General features: G+C 40.5%; 1 long non-coding RNA gene across 3 annotated transcripts; it reads right to left on the bottom strand.

Moving 5' to 3' along the window:
* Positions 1–249: 249 nt before the first annotated feature.
* LOC145592392 (uncharacterized) lies at positions 250–4824 on the bottom strand. 3 transcript variants are annotated; one of them, XR_014102397.1, is made up of 5 exons: positions 4528–4824; positions 3393–3784; positions 1724–1818; positions 1414–1602; positions 250–798 (listed from the first exon to the last, which is right to left on the bottom strand). It is a non-coding gene; the product is annotated as an uncharacterized LOC145592392 (long non-coding RNA). The 3 variants fall into 3 exon arrangements; XR_014102396.1 differs by having other exon boundaries at positions 1414–1588; XR_014102398.1 differs by lacking the exon at positions 1724–1818 and having other exon boundaries at positions 1414–1588.
* Positions 4825–14862: the final 10038 nt, after the last annotated feature.

Raw genomic sequence — 14862 nt, 5'->3', positions numbered from 1 at the left:
GTTGTAGAGTGGGGAGACACTAGTAGAAAAATGTAGAATGGCACCGGCTCAAAACCCCCTATGGCACCGGTTTTGAGCCGTTGACCATTTGAGGGATGCTAAAAAGTGGGATTTTTGGCACCAGTTCAGAACCAGTGGCAAAAAAAGGGTTTTTAGCACCGATTCCAGTTCAAAACCGATGCCAAAAATGGCCCAAAAAAATATAAAAAAAAAATTATTTTTTTTTTGCATTTTTTTCACTTAAATGGATATATAAACACTAACATATATATAAACTTACATATTTTCATAAAAAAATGTTGTAATATTACAATTTTCGTCCAAAAAAATAAAATAAAATACAAGGTGAACAGGAGCACAGAAGCAGCAGCACAGCAACACAGAAGCAGCAACACGGCAACAGAGAAGCAGCAGCAACACGACAACACAGAAGCACCCTGCAGCAGCTGCAGCAGCACCCTCGAGGCAGCAGCTGCAGCAGCAATCATTGTGTGATCGATGCTCCTGCCACAGGACATAAAGTACTCTGAGGACCTGTACCTTTACAACATCATCCAGACCACGAGCTTCCTTAAGTAGTTTTGGGCCCCTCTCTTTCAATACACTAGCAACTAGGAAGACAGAAATGGGAAGGGGTGCGTCTTCCTTTGCTCCACTTCTCAAAATTTCTCTTTCATACTTTTCGTAATGGCGAATGGATTTCGGTTTTCCTTTAGATCCCTCAGAACTTTCAGTAGCAGAATCAGGCTCTTCATAAACTAAGAAAAGATCAGGATCGTATTCTAAAGCCCATATCATCTGTCCACAAAATTCACACAAAGTTGAATTTATCAGAGCTGTTTCAGTTTACTAAGAAAATGTCATATATGAAATTAAAACAAATAATAAAAGGGAAAACAGTAGCATTAATCTTCAGTTAAATAAATACACTAGGAAAGTGCATAAAAAAGTTTTTGACTTCCAAAACAGAAAGTGAGAAAGCAAGACCAAAACTGCAAGAGTATGGGGTAATAATGCTGCAGGCCTGCAGTGAATATGTACAATAAATCTATACGGATGTTTTCTACTTTATCCTACAAATGATTCTTTGATTTTTATTAGTTTTGGTAAGAAACAGAGCCAACGTGTACATGGATACATACATGTGCATATAGGTATAATTATTATCCATCTACTTATTTTCCATACTAATTAATCCAACCTATAGGTATAATTAGAACTTTACCCGGCCTGCGAAAAAATGAACATAAACACAGCTCATAATTCTATGTTTTCTATCATTCTACTTGTATGCATACACTCATCATACATAATAATCATACTAGTCACAAACATTTACTATTGTATAAAAGCAACTAAATTTACATATGCAAATTTTAGCATAACTCGAACATGAATTACAAAATTACCTACCAAGTGCAACTTCCTGCAATGGCAATCCTCTAGATAACTGAATCAATTTCGGGAACACGACAGCCGACAACGTAACGGCTCCCAACAGATCTGCAGCATAGAAGGAGCAGCACAGAAGCAGAAAGGTCTTGCTTTAACTCTCTTGGTTCTTGCTCGACTACTCTTACTGATCCTCCTAAAAAAAAAAAACTGAATAAACATAGTATTTCAAAAGCAGCCCACAAAAAGATGTCAGCATCAGAACCACAGTTTAGGTTGAAGCATCTGAGCTGTTAAGACCAAAATGTTAAAGAATATAAGGCAAAAAAACCTCTCCAGTCTCATAAATATTTCCCATATAGAGTCGGTTTATCCGCAACTCTGCCAATATATCGCAGAAGGACCAAGGTTCCACGGAGGTTTCCCCTATGATACCAAAAAACAGATATGAACGACGCTTTAGTAGCCTCATAAATAGAGTTTTCTACAATGATAAATTTGCAACATGGCTGCGAGGCATGTCTTGGCAGAGCATGTATGATATTAACTCCCAATAACTCCTAAAAATCACATACCAGGTTCAAGTATATGCAAATTGTAAGCTAAAAGATGCCACAACTACCTCCCCCCAATCTCTTTTAGTTTGGTAGGATGAGAAGGACATAAAACTATACTAATCCTTCCAAACAACAATAAGTTCAACCAAACTCTGCATACCTTCTGTTTTAGCAAAACGCATAAAATAAACATAAAAATCTATGGCCTAAATAGTTAACTAAGTAGTGGGCTAGTAGCACCCAAACAAACCATGGTCTTTTCTTGAAATGACAACTCATTCAACACAAATTCATCATACAATTATGAAAGGGTAATTCATTTGAGCATCATTCTTCCCAGAACACCCCACAAAATTACACACGAATTTAATTATTTAATATCAATCCCATGATTTATAACCTCATAGTATACTCTATGCAATCATGAAATTTACAGCTAATTTCATTCCAGCAATACAGTTATCTTTATCGAACTCAACATTACTAAATTAACCTAAAAATTACCTACTGGAGCTCAAGAAGTCAAGGGAAATCAGAATTCAGAAAAGAAAATTCAAGTATAATATTTTGAACAGCGGGAGGAGCATAGAAGCATGCAGCAGCAGCCTTGCGAGGCAGTGGCTGCAGCAGCAGCCGCCTTGCGAGGCAGCAGCTGCAGCTGCAGCCGCCTTGCGTAAGCTGATCTATCTCGTCTTCCAGTGACATCTCATGAGTAAGCTGATCTTCTGGGTCCACAAGAACAAGGTAAGAGCTGGTAAAAAAAATGAAAAAAAGACTCACCCAGCAAAATAAAACGCAGGAACACTTTACCCACAATAAAACGCAGCAACAAATAGCAAAATAAGCAACACGCAGCACCCAACACACACTAAGGCACCACGAGACACAACACCACACATTCTACACCCAACAAAATGAAGATTTTCATGCAGACAAATTCATCTATGCATAGAGCATAGCCTTATTCATACCATTAACAATTAAATGGCTGGCTCTAAACCATACTATATATTCTGGAACATGTCATTTAAGGACAATCACGGAAAGCACAAAATAGTTGAGGCAAACACTTGGTCACTTAACGGTATCCAACATAGTACTCAAGTTTGGGTAACATAATCTATATGGTTGTTCAATATGCATCAGATATAGTCACATGTGATAGTTAACATTCGATAGTCAAAACTACTTCCTAAAATAAAAGTGACATGGATTCATAATATGCAAGAAATATCGCCTGTATGGCTGTATAACGAAAATGGTCTTCTCTCGAATCAGTCAGATGATCGAATGCATCATATTTCAAAACAGAAAAAAATAGTGCTGTATTGATTCGGTCATAATCACTATATTTTGATTTATTCATGCAAAAGAGTATATTCAATTTCTCAGAAATTCAGTCCATGGAGACTGAACAAACTAAACTAATCTGGTAGAAAGTACCTGACAAGAACTAGCTTCAAGACTCCTATTTTAAGATAGAGAACGTTGCAGATCACCAGTGCACCTAAATCGATTCATCTAGCTCATTTCTGGAAAAGAAAACATAATCAAGAACATGGAACCTAGAAAAGCAAGGACAGCAGCTTAATAACAGAAGAAAATTCTAAGCGCAGACCACAGTAGGATTTTAAAAAACAGAGAATAGAAGCCAAATGATATATCAACGAGCAGAGTAAGAAGATGCGTTGCGGCATCACGGATACGGCTCAAAACATACTGAACCCTCCAGAGCTCTCTCTTGTTACGAAGCCTGTACTCTCCTACAAGCTTCAACTCAGCATCCAATCGCTCCTTCTCATAAGGATGACGTGGCTTCTTAAATGTCTTCCCATCTAAACACCATCCATTCACAAAATCATCACTAAAATCATCCAATTCAACCAAATATACAAAATTTCTCCCTAAAATCTCAAATTTGTCATGCATTTTGATAATTTCACAACTATTTCTAACCTAACTAGCAGAACAAACCAAACTAACCCAACAGAAAGCTATCAATTTGCAGCATTTCACATACAAAAACAGATCATTACTCTAACATGATAAACCCTAAATTTCCATATTAAGTAAAATGTACAAGCTTTATGACAATATAATGATTCAAAATATAAAATCACAAACCCAGTTTATCAAACAATCAATTAAAAATTCCCAGTTGATTTCTAATCTTAAAATTAACTAATCCTAGAAAAACAGAGATAATGCCCAACACATAGATCGAATTAATGATTAAAAATACAAACAACAGTAGAAATTGAACAATTAATTCATCATAGTAACCATCATAATGTCATAATTTCATCGATTTCAAAGCAAAACTAAACACCAAATTCATAATAATCCAACGACATCAACTTACAAAAATGAAATACATCAAAATTCAAAGCCCTAAATTAAGAGCTAGTAAACCCTCAAATCTAACATACACTGATAATCAAACAGAGTCAACCATAACCCTAAACTCTAAATTTGACAAAATCCAATAATTAAACGAATTACCACTGAAATAAGCACATAAATTAGCAATACAAAGCGAAAATGTGTAAAAATAAAAAAGTTCAGATCTAGAAATTACCTCTCTTCCAGTTCTTCCCTGCCTTTACCTTGTACCCTAACCTTCGCTTCGAGAAGAAAAGTGTTGCTTGCGACGCAGTGATGGGAAAGGAGATCGAAGGAAAGGGAAATCGGCGGTGGTCGGCGGTGGCTTCGATTGCATGTGACTGCGATTTTTAGGAGAGAGGATATGTCACCGCCGTCGAAGTATCGGTTTTCAAGGTGGTGGTGGCTGCAGTAGGAAGCTGGCGTGGAGAGAGAGCAAGAGAGGAGAGAGAGCGAGAGAGGGGACTAGAAAGAGGAGAGAGGAAAGGATCGAAATAAGCTAGGCAAGCTGGCGTTTTTTTTTTTAGAATTCCCACCGGTTCAAACCGGTGGCATTTCTTTACTTTGGCACCGGTTTGGTTTGAACCGGTGTCATTTCTATTATACTAAAACCTGCCTAATTTTTTTTCCAACGGTTTTTAAGAATCGGTGTCAATAACTCGGTGTCAAAATGAAATTTTCTACTAGTGAGGTAGAGAAGGGCTTTGATCATACGTCAGGCGGTTCAATCTGGTAAGAATCCAGATCTAAGGGATGTCTGACGATGTCGCTTATACAGACTTCTTCAAGGGTCTGAAGGATAGGTCGACTTTCAAGTTCGACCTCGTCAGGAAAAGGGTTGCCACTCTTTAAGAAGTGTCGATGGAGGCGGACGCCTATATACAGGTGACCAAGCTTTAGTCCACCAACAAGCGGTCAGACTCCAAGAAGTCTGACAAACAAAGAGAGAGTCAACAAGCTCAGCCGGCTCACAAAGCTAAAGAGAACAAGAAGAGAAAAGAGATTTGGGTGGTTGACAATTCTGATTGACCGTCCCAGAAGAAAATGAAAGAGTTTAAATTATATGTCTCAAAGTACGAGTTTAACAAAGACTGCTACTCCATTCTCATGGAGATAAAAGACTGGGAGAACATTGAGAAGCCCGCTGCCATGAAAGGTTCCGCCAAAAATCGGAACAAAAACAAGTATTGCCACTACCATGAGGATATTGGTCATGATACCAACGACTGTTATAGCCTCAAGCGCCTGTTGGATAAATTGGCCGATAAGGGAGTGCTAAAGTCCTACATTCTCAAGTCTACAACGACTCTAAAGATCGACCCCAGGTAACCGTCTTAAAAGACTGCCAGCCTACTAGTAGTTCAGACACTGACAAAGAGTCGATATACACCATAGCAGGCAGCTTTTCTAGAGGGGGCCCTACTATCAGGGGCACCATGGACCATCTGAGAAAGATGAATGTCAACTCAGTTGATGGGGGTCAGGCGTTTATCAGCGTATTCCCTGAAGTCAACATTTTTGAGAAGGATCGGGGCAAAATTCATCGGCCGCACAATGACCCTGTCATCATCGAATGCAAGGTTGCCAACCAATTGGTTTGCCGGATCCTCATAGATACTGGTAGCTTGTCTGACCTAAGTGCTTGTCCAAGCTGAAGTACAAGCCTGACAGTATGCACAAGGTCACTCACCCCTTGGTTGGTTTCGGGGGTGGAGTTGTGCACCTAGTCGGACGGTTTGACTTACCCATCCGATTAGGAGAGAAGGGAAAGGGACGCCACATGGTCGTCCGGTTCTTGGTGGTGGAGGAGCTGACCACCTATAACCTCATTTTGGGTCGTCCGACTCTGAACGAATCTAAGGCCGTCATTATTCCATCCCTCATGCTGCTAAAGTTCAAAAGGGATGATGGTTCTGTTGCCTCCCTGAATGGAGACTTGAAGACGGCTAGAGAGTGCTACCTCTCAGATGTCAAGCCCACAGTGGCTGCAGCCGGCCAGGGTGAGGAGCCAATAGACCTTGACGATGTCAAGGATCCCGAACCAGCCCCAGCAGTAGCCGGCAAGAAAAAGAAGGTTGATCAGCTGGTGGCCGTCAAAAAAGAAAAGCAATAGCAATCACTGACCGGGGAACGGTCAGATGAAATCCGGCCCCAGCCGGCTAGTGAACATATTGATATCGCTTTGGACGACACCTGTTCGGAGCGTACTCTTAAGGTGGGGACGGTTGCATTTGTAAAGCTGGGTGCAGACTTGCACAATTTGTTGAGGGAATTCAAAGAAATCTTCGCTTTTGAAGTGGAAGAGATGCCAAGCATCAGCCAGGATCTTGCTGTCCACAAACTCGCCGTGGATCCAAAAAAGAAGCCTGTTAGGCAAAAGAAAAGAAATCACGTCGAGGAGAGGAGTCAGACAGTCGCCGCTGAAGTAAACAAGCTGTTAGATGTCGGGTTCATTCGGCAAAGTAACTTCCCTTATTGGGTTGCAAACGTTGTGCTTGTAAAGAGGCCGAATGGTACTTGGCGCATGTGTGTTGATTACACTGACTTGAACAAGGCATGTTTGAAGGACAGTTACCCACTACCAAAGATCGACAGTCTAGTCGACTCTACAGCCGGACATGCTTTGATAAGTTTCATGGTCACCTATTCTGGCTTTCATTAGATTCCCCAGTGGAAAGATAAGACGGCATTCGTCATCGATCAGGGGCTACTCTGTTATACTGTGATGTCGTTGGCTTGAAAAATGCATTTGCTTCTTTCCAACGAATGATTAATACAGTCTTCATTAATCAAACAGAGTGGAATGTAGAAGTGTACATTGATGATATGATAGTCAAATACAAGCTACAAATGGATCATCTTGCTGACCTCCGAGAAACCTTCATGACACTCAAGCAGCACAAGGTCATGCTCAATCCCAATAAGTATGCCTTTAGCGTTGAGTCTGGGAAGTTTCTCGGATTTTTTTATTGATCAAAGGGGGATAGAGGCCAATCTAGAGAAAATACAAGCGATAATTGACATGAAGTCACTCCGCACTGTTAAAGAATTTCAAAAACTAACAGGTTGTCTAGCGGCAGTGGGGAGATTCCTTAGCCGGTCAGGTGACAAGTGCTTCTGTTTTTTCCAAGCAATCTAAAAGAAGACTATGTTCGAATAGGGGGATGATGCTGAGGCGACCTTCAAAAAATTGAAATAACACTTCCACTTTTTGTCAAGGCTTGTTAGCCCTTTGCCCAAAGAGACTCTTTACATGTGCCTAGCCGTCTTAGATCATGCACTCAGTGCTGTTCTCCTTTCTGAGAGAGACGATATTCAGTTCCCTGTCCATTTCATTAGCCATGTTCTTCAAAATGCCGAACTACGGTACCTAACGGTGGAAAATTTTGGCCTTGCTCTTTTCATGGAAGTCAAGAAGTTGAAACCATACTTCTTAGCATATTCGATTGTGATCTATACAGACCAGCCCCCCAAGCAGCCAATGAAAACTTTGGAGTCATCTGATAGAATGCTCAAATGGGCTATTGAAATGCAAAGTATTGAAATCACTTTTGAACCAAGGAAGGCAGTGAAGGGTCAGGCGTTTTCCGACTTCATTGTCAAAATGACAAGGCCGGCTGCGCCGAAAAATCTTGACCAGGTTTGAAAAGTGTATGTAGACGGGAGCTCTACTATGAACGGCTATGGTGTAGGGATTATATATCAATCTCCTGAGGGGGACAAGTATGAATATGCACTAAGGTTCAAATTTCAAGGCTCAAATGATAAAGCAGAGTACGAGGCCCTAATAGCCGACATCCGCATGTGCAAGGTGAAAGGGGCGAGAAAGATAAACGCCTGCTCTGATTCTCAACTAGTCGTTAGCCAATACCATGGTGATTATGAGGCCACCCACCCGGCTACGATCAAATACCTGTAGGCGGTTAAAGCTGAAGCTGGGACACTTGATGAATTCCACTTAAGTTAAGTGTCCAGATCCGAGAACAATCAGGCGGACGCATTATCAAAACTAGCATCATTCGCCTCCTATGATATGCCTCGGTCAATCTTTTTAAGAAGTAATGGAAAAACGAAGTCCTGAGAAAGATCCCGTTCGAGTACTAGATTGAAGCTCAACCTAGATGGATATCATCCAGGCGTATTTGCTAGACGACACTCTACCGGATTTAGCTCTAGAAGCAGTCATACTGAAAAAGCGTGCGGCAAACTTTGAGATCCGAAATGGAGAACACTTCAAGACGGGTTTCCTGAACCCTTTATTGAGGTGTATTACCCCAAAGAAAAGGCAGGAAATTCTAGAAGAATTGCATGCAGGCTATTGCGCTTCTCTTATAAGCGACAAGTCGCTAATAGTTAGGGCCAGACGGCAGGGATACTGTTAGCCCACGCTTGAGGCAGACTCCATGGAAATGGTGAAAAAATGTGACAAGTATCAAATAATTGGCAAGTTAATCCACCGTCCAGCCACTAATCTGACGGTCGTTAATAGCCCGGTTCTATTCGCCGAGTAGGGCATGGATATCCTAGGCCTGTACACTCCTGCACCAGGCGGACGGCGGTACATTTCAGGTTTTGTTGACTACTTCACCAAGTGGGTAGAGGCAGAGGCGGTCAAGAACATTAAGACAAAGGATGTCATCTCTTTCATCTGGAAAAACATCATCACCCGGTGTTGGGTACCTATGTCTATGGACTTTGACAATGGCCCTAAGTTTTAGACGCCTACCCTCAAGAATTGGTTGTGTGATCAAGGGACTTCACATTGTTTTGCATCAGTTGGCCGACCCCAAGTAAACGGCTAAGTTAAATCTTTTAACAAACTAATCTCAGACGACATAAAGAAGAAAATAGAAAGAGCTAGCGGTCTATAGGTTGAAGAGCTAACTCATGTCTTATGGGCCATCTAAACAACAGAAAAAGGGGCAATCGACGACACCCCATTTCTCATGGTGTATGGTGTTGAGGGTGTCTTGCCCATCGAACACTATGAGCCGACTCTTCGAGTCATGCTATATGATGAAGAGGCAAAGTGGGAAGCATGCGACTAGCATTGGACTCACTCCTGGAACGCAGGGGCAATGCCACCTTGCGTCATGAGATTTACCGTATGAGAATGACAATAGCCTATAACAAAAGAGTACACAAACGGCCCTTGAAAGTGGGGGACTGTGTTACGAAAAATGGAGGCAACCGGTAGGAACAATGAGCAAGGCAAGGTGACGCCTAACTGGGAAGGTTCCTACCGGATCCATGAAGAAGTGAGAGGCAGCACCTACCACCTAGAAACTCCAGATGGTAGGCGACTAGCCGGAACTTGGAATGTAGATAACTTAAAGAAAAATTACTTCTAAGAATTGTGATTTTTTTGTAAATAAAAAGCCTATTAATGAAAGAAATTGCTTTTTGTTTTCAATGTTATTTATTTATTGCTTTAATACATTTCCTAATAGGAGCATCGTCTGTGCAATGTGTAGACGGCCAAATTCAAATTAAGCGTCTCCTCCAACATGAGTACAGCATCCGATGACGCCAATCTGGGTGAATTCGTTGCAGAGAGCATCTCCCATCCGGGTGGTACATTGCTTAATAAACTTATTACAAACGGCAAAGACTGATCAACCAAATGAGGCGTACTCATAGCCGTTTTGATCAACCAAGTAATCTAAAAGGAACCTAGACGGTGCAATAAAACCGTGCACGAGGAGAGGAGTCAGGCGGCCGCCGTGGATCCAAAAAGGATGCTTGTTAGGCAAAATAAAAGAAATCACGCTGAGGAGAGGAGTTAATAGCCCGGTTCTATTCGCCGAGTAGGGCATGGATATCCTAGGTCTGTACACTCCTATGCCATGCGAACGGCGGTACATTATAGGTTTTGTTGACTACTTCACCAAGTGGGTAGAAGCAGAGGTGGTCAAGAACATTAACACAAAGGATGTCATCTCTTTCATCTGGAATAACATCATTACCCGGTTTGGGGTACCTATGTCTATCGTCTTTGATAATGGCCCTCAGTTTTAGACGCCTACCCTCAAGAATTGGTTGGGTGATCAAGGGATTTCACATTGTTTTGCATTAGTTGGCCGACCTCAAGCAAACGGCTAAGTTGAAGCTTTTAACAAACTAATCTCAGATGACATAAAGAAGAAAATAGAAACAGCTGGAGGTCTATGGGCTGAAGAACTAACTCATGTCTTATGGGCCATCTGAACAACAGAAAAAGGGGCACCCGGCGACACCCCATTCCTCATGTTGTACGGTGTTGAGGCCGTCTTGCCCATCGAACACTATGAGCCGACTCTTCGAGTCATGCTATATGATGAAGAGGCAAATTGGGAAGCCATGCGGCTAGCATTGGACTCACTCCCAGAACCCAGGGGCAATGCCACCTTGCGTCATGAGATTTACCGTTTGATAATGACAAGAGCCTATAACAAAAGAGTATACAAATGACCCTTGAAAGTGGGGGACTTCGTGTTACAAAAAATGGAGGCAACCGGTAGGACCAATGAGCAAGGCAAGCTGACGCCTAACTAGGAAGGTTTCTACCGGATCTATGAAGAAGTGAGAGGCATCACCTACCACCTGGAACTTCATATGGTAGGCGGCCAGCTGAAACTTGGAATGTAGATAACTTAAAGAAGTATTACTTCTAAGATTTGTGTTTTTTGTTAATAAAAAGCCTAACAATGAAAGAAATTGCTTTTTGTTTTCAATGTTATTTATTTATTGCTTTAATACATCTCCTAATGGGAGCACCGTCTGTGAAATGTGCGAACGGCCGAATTCAAATTAATTGTCTCCTCCAACATGAGTACGACATCCGGCGACGCCAATCCGGGTGAATTCGTCGCAGAGAGCATCTCCCATCCGGGTAGTACATTGTTTAATAAACTTCTTACAAACGGCAAAGACCGATCAGCCCAATGAGGCGTACTCATAGCCGTTTTACCCAAGTAATCTAAAAGGAACCTAGATGGTGCAATAAAACAGTGCGTCTGTAGACACGGCCGGTAACCTACCACTACTCCAGCTTAGATTATAATAAGAGTTGTATACTTCATAAAATCCTCTTAATGGGGCAAAAAGGACGCTTGAAGTATATTAATGGATTATAAATACCCCAGATGGTTGAAGACGAATTTTCTTAGTCCCGTAGACTGAGTAATATCTAAAACAGCTTGGGTGCTAGTCTCTTAACTACCTGAATCTTGGACGGCTGTGTACTTGGTTTGGGGCAATCACTACTGTGATTGGTTAACTGAGGAACATGTCATACTCCTTAAAGTATCAAAAGTTCCTAAGTCATCAATCGTTGTTTGAAACCAGCCACACAGCCGCCCAGGGGCAAAAGGTTAGGCGGTTTGTTAGTTGCCGCATGTAATTAATAAGTTAGGCAAAATTTAAGCATATACATAGTGACAGGCTAAAGTCGTAGTCACCCAATCAAAAAAAATACCTAAATCCACTAACTATGCAGATAGGGAAGAAGGGTCGAACCACAGGGAAACGAGTCTTTCTCTTCCTAATTAATTATTATAATCTAAATTATTAAGTAACCAAAAGTTGTTATTTAAAGGAACTATACTACGAAGAATATGAGTAGGGAGAAATAAAAATACAGAGAAATCAAATAATAAAAGACCTAGAGCATAGGTTCACCAATAAATAATATTTCAGGGTAAAACATAACAATCAATCATCAATGCATCAATTAATCAGATCATAAAGGGCTTTCACTACGTATTACAATCACAGAGTTAATTTATCGGTATTAAATCTCATCTCTCGAATCTCGACCTAACCATTTATAAATTAGTCTGCCTATTGAAACTAAGCCTAAACATCAATTCTCATCTCTCGAATCTCGAATCAATATTGCTAAACTCATACGAATTAAATTTGGCCAAATCTAACTTCATAGCATTAAATCAATCAATAGGAAATTAATCAAGTATTGACAATTAACAATAATAAATTACCCCTTCATATTATTTATGGATCCCCACAACCCTAGAAAGAAAACTACTCACGCATAATTAAATATAAACTAAACAAAGCAATTAAACAAGTCATGATAAAAGAGAGAGAATAAATAACTAAGATTAAAGGAGAAGAAATCATTACCAAAGTTGAAGGAAACAAAAGATGGAATTAAACAAAGAGTTGTAGAGAGAGAAAATAATACTAGAGTTTAAGAGGAGAGAGAGAGAGAAAAGTTAGAGAGAGAAAGAGAGAGTATAAGGGAAGGGAGAAAAGAATACTAAACTCGCTTAACAAAAGCGTATATAAACTGAGCTCGAAAATCCAAGTTAAAACAACTTAAACGACACTTAAACTTCTCCTCAGAAACACGAGCCTGATCGGGCGAGGCACCGCCCGATCGGGCCCGCCTATTTTTCTTCGTGAGCTTCTCTTCTCGCGCCCGATCGGGCGCGGCACCGCCCGATCGGGCGCGCCTTCAGGCGAAGACCCTTGCACCGGGCGGTGACGCTTCGGGCTACTTGGACTCCTTGTTTAGGTTTGTAACTCGGCCTAAACCAAATATCCTCCTTGGGGCTTTAATCATTCGGTCCAATGCCTCATCTTCTCATAAGTCGAGCCTTTAATCACCGGTTCGATGACTCTAACCGATCTTGGGCTACGAAAGATGGTCGTGCTCCTCCAATGCTCGTAGTCGCTTCATAAAATCCCGGGAAAATGCTCCAAGAGTGCAATTCCCTATAAAACTCAACCAAAACTACGAAAACACTAGAAAACACATATTAGTAATAAAAGTGGCTCTGAAGAGCCAAAAACACTACCAATTATGACCAAGGGACGGGGGTAAAATATTATATAAAATGGACATATCTCATAGCAAATGAAAAATTGCAAGAATGAAAAAATTCAAAACCGACTCAGTTGGCAAATTCATAGATAAAACCCGACCCAAAGGCCGGGAGAGTAATTGTTATACTGGATCTACGTTTGGGAAATAAAATATTGTTGAAGGTACATCAAAATACTCGGTACACAGGCCGGAAATACAGACGGCTTATGGCTAAAAGAGAAAATTAATCTTGCTGGGTCTGATGAGGCGGGGGCATCGACTAGTCTTGGCCGGAGGGGAGCTCACTTTAGTTTGTTCTAGTTGAACTTGGTTAGGGTCTACATAAAAAATAAGGGTACTACATCACCTATCGAAAAACATGCGGAAGCTTCCTTTCCATCGTCCTCAAGCATCCCATAAGCTACCCCTGGCTACCAAGTGTAGGCATACCATGCCTGGGGTTGCCTCTATGGTAAAATCCCTATAAAAACCTCCATTTCCCCATTTTACGGGGGGGACAAAAGGAGACACCACATTTTATGAGACAGTCATAATTGCTATCCATACACATACTTGAATTATTTTGCATTTCATAAACACTACTAATCATCTTCCTTAGTAAATACAAAGCTTTTGACTCTATTGGAGCTCAATTTAAGAGTTCCTCTTAGCTAAAACAAAAGCCGATAATTTCCGAGGGCCTCCAAATCTACCATCTTATACTCTTTCAAGCTAATTTGCAAAGTTTTCAAAGCATGTTTTACTAATAACCAATTTACTCCATGAAGTTCATACAAATGCAAATACTTGTACCATGTACTAGGGTTCATGGGGTTTCATTCTTAAATCCCACAATCATATATGGGATTTAACGAAGGAAAAATTCAGTCGTTGGACAAATACCCTAAAGCCATACAATATTTCTACCTAAACCAACCTAAGACAAGGCTAGGGTAAGTAAAGGATCGCTATCCACAAGGAATGGGCACCAAGAATATGAAATTCTTGTAAGCTAGTTCCGTTTCAAGATTGGGATTTTGATTAATTCACTACTATGGAGATAAGCAGTAGGGGAAATGGGATTCGACACAAACCAAACCGATAGATCAATACAATAGGCAAACATGAATCAAACTTTGGTGATGAAATGGGAACTCAACATTGCCTTCTTTCTAAGTCACAACACTAAGCATTCCTAAATTAAACAAATCTCAACTAATAAGATATGCCAACCAAGTCTCAATACTAAGCTAACTCAGCTCGTATTTGTCATTTAATCGGTTCAAGAAAGCAATGCGACACAAGTAATTGAGATTTCTCACCTAATTATTGCAACTAAGACTACCTCATCTTTCAATGCAAACATGCATAGTAGTGAATACATGAGCAAGAAGTGGCCTTCTAATCACACATGTTGTAACCCAATTCTTTAACAATCAATCATCAACCTAAGGTGAACATGCAAGCACATACAATTAGTCAACCCATGACTTAGTTTTATCCTCATCCGACCCCTAACTAAGAGACTACTCACACATCATAGTGAAGAACTACATAGCTACAAGTTTTAAATCTAGCATTAATCTAACAAGTTGAGAGAAGTGATAAGATGAAAATAGATTGAACATGCAATAATTATTAAACAAGATTAAAAAGAGAAATTAACAATTAAATAAATAAAATTAGAAAATAAAGAGATATAGAGATTAGTAAATGAAGCTT

The sequence above is a fragment of the Chenopodium album genome, chromosome 18 (assembly GCF_948465745.1).
Source record: "Chenopodium album chromosome 18, dcCheAlbu1.1, whole genome shotgun sequence".
Lineage (NCBI taxonomy): Eukaryota > Viridiplantae > Streptophyta > Magnoliopsida > Caryophyllales > Amaranthaceae > Chenopodium > Chenopodium album.
Note: the sequence above shows the minus strand (reverse complement) of the source record. Positions and strands in the feature narration are given on the sequence as shown.